Raw genomic sequence first — 2981 nt, 5'->3', positions numbered from 1 at the left:
AGGGTCTTTAATTTTTTTTTTAATTTTAAATTTGGCATATTTGAAGCATAGTTTACAACTCTTTTTGAATGACTATAATTTAACATAAAACTCTTTCCCCGGTTATTGATAGATCTCGGATTGAATAACATGGCGTAAAGAGAACGCGGCACACAAGCATGTTGATGTCCATCCCTTTCGGGCACATTTCAGTTAATGACATCATACCCCTTCTGCTTGCGGCTGCACGAACTGCAGTAGTATGCACACACCATTCTCTTTACGCCATGTTGAATATAACATATTCAAACTTGTGGGTCTTTACCGTGTGTGTCATAAGCACAACTAACCTAGCTTCACTCAAAACAATATAAATATTTGTGACAAACAAAATTTGACAAAAATCAGTATTTCTAAATATTGTTACTAAACCTAATCACCATGAATTTGTGGCTAAAAGAAGGAACTTTGAAACAAAAAGCAAGTTATTCTGGTACTCCAACTATGGCAGAAATAAACGAGCAAAATATTGTGACACTTCAAAGTGAGGATGAACAATCACAGTCTTTTGTTGCTGAAACATCTGTTAGTACTATTAAGTTATCCAAGGTGAAAGAATTTCCACCAAAGTATATAAAAAAAACAAGAAGAAGCAGGTGTTAAAAGACTGAAACAAAAGTATGATGAAAATTATTTGTCTTTTGGTTTTACGTGTGTTGGAAATAAAGATGTTCCTGATGAGCAGTGTGTCGTGTGCAACAGAATACTAGCAAACAGTTCATTGGCTCTTGCTAAACTTCATAGGGATTTGGAAACCAAGTGTGCTGAATACAAAGACAAAAAAAGTTTTTTCAAGAGGAAGTGTGACTCACTTGGAAATTGTAAACATTCAATGATTAAAATTGCTAAAACAGACAACAAAAGTGCAACAGAGGCATCTTATCAAGTAAGTTACCATATAGCGCTTGCTGGAGAAGCTCACGCTATTGGAGAAACGCTTATCAAGCCTTGCGTGAAAGGTATTGTAACGTGCATGTTGAGCGAGCAGTCTGGTAAAAAAATTGATAGAAATATCAATAGAAAAAGAGCTAGTTTGCCGACAGAAAATTTGCCATGAGTATTCATTGCAGCTAGATGAGGCCACTGACGTTTCAGGACTTGCTGTGCTACTAGTATTTGTCTGATATAGATTTAATAATATTATTGAAGAGGACCTGCTCTTATGTGAATCCCTGCAAAGCAACACAACTGGAGAAGAAATATTCAACTGCATCAACAATTTTATCAGAAAGCATGAAATTAGTTGGGGTAAATGTATTGATGTATGTACTGACGGTCCTCGGGCAATGATCAGGAAGATGAAGGGAGCTGTAACGCGAATCATAAGTGTGGCACCAGAAAGCACTAAGAGCCATTGTGTTCTACACAGACAAGCACTTGCATTTAAAAAAATACCAGCATATCTGAAAATTGTGCTCGATGAAGCAGTACAAATTATCAATTTTGTCAAATCTCGACCACTTCAATCCAGGTTATTTAAAATTTTGTGTGAGGAAATAGGTAGTCAGCACAAAGCGCTTCTTTTACATATGGAAGTGAGGTGGCTATCCAGAGGGAAAGTGCTTGTGAGGCTTTCTGAGATTCGTAGTGAACTACTGGTATTCTTCACTTCAGATAATTCAGGATGAAAATTTAATGATTGTCTGACAAATTCCTCATGTCTAACGAGACTTGCATATCTTGCAGATATTTTTTCAAAATTAAATGAAATTAATCTGTTGCTGCAAGGGAAGAATGTGACCATTTTTACTATAATGGATAAAATTTCGTCATTAAAAAAGAAACTGGAATTCTGGGCATCTTCTGTAGAACAGAATAACTTCGACTGCTTCCCTACAGTACATGAATTTCTGACTGATATAAATTCTACGGCCCATGAAGAAGTTTCCAGCACCATTTTACAGCACTTTCGTGACTTGCAGGCCTCTTTATTAGAATATTTTCCTACAACTACTGATGATAATGCTTGGGTTCGAAATCTGTTTGTAATTACAGCCAAACCAGTCGGCTTTACTGCGCACGATTATGAAAGCCTAATTGACTTAATTTCTGACTCTGATTTGAAACAAAAGTTTAAGGATCTTCTGCTGAATAATTTTTGGAGCAGCCTAATAGAAGAGTATCCTAATGTGGCTAAACGTGCAGTTCAAGTGCTCCTTCCTTTTGCTACAACTTATTTGTGTGAGATGGGATTTTCATATTATACTCCAACAAAAACCAAATATAGGAATAGACTTGATGCTGCACCTGACATGAGGAGTCAACTTTCCACCATTATTCCTAATATTAAGAGAATTTGTGATAGAAAAAGGCAGAAACACTAATCCCATTAAATCCAAATGTGTGTTTCTGTTTATAAAAATAGATTTTCCTAGTAAAAATCTAATTTGTTTGTTGTTTGTGTATATATAAAAACAGGTTTTTTTAAGTAGAACACTGTTTTTAATTTTGACTCTCGCATTTGATTTTTCTACTACTTTATACGCGCTTTCCAGTTAGAAATTGTTAGTTCAAGTTATTTTAAATTTGTATTTTTGCTTTGTTTTATAAAATAAAACATATTTGAGCATAAATAACACATTTTTTATTTGAAAACCAAATGACTACAAAAGAATATTATAAGTGTTCCGTGGCCAAAAAAGTTTGGGAAACACTGCTCTAAGTTATGGGGGCAGAGGTAGTCTCATGGGGACAGCTGCAGTGATCAGGGGGAGCACCATGTGCACCATTCCTGCTACCATGTGTTTCTGGCATGCCCTAAAAACAGCCCCTTCAACATTCTCTCTCTGCAGATTGTGCAGGAGTTCATAGGGCAGAGGCACCTATGTTGGATCTACAATCCTTTCAAGGATTCCTTTCCGTCAGGGGTATTCTTTGGCTGTCTCTTTAGGGCAGTCTTCCAGCTGCATCACAGTGAGTATCTGGAGCCAGGTCTAAGGATT

General features: G+C 36.3%; 1 pseudogene; it reads left to right on the top strand.

Moving 5' to 3' along the window:
- The first annotated feature begins 420 nt into the window (after positions 1 to 420).
- Positions 421 to 2372, top strand: LOC120371023 (annotated as a pseudogene).
- Positions 2373 to 2981: the final 609 nt, after the last annotated feature.

This window comes from Mauremys reevesii, linkage group 8, assembly GCF_016161935.1.
Source record: "Mauremys reevesii isolate NIE-2019 linkage group 8, ASM1616193v1, whole genome shotgun sequence".
NCBI lineage: Eukaryota > Metazoa > Chordata > Testudines > Geoemydidae > Mauremys > Mauremys reevesii.
The sequence above is the reverse complement of the archived record's forward strand: the minus strand, read 5'-3'. Positions and strand labels throughout refer to the sequence as shown.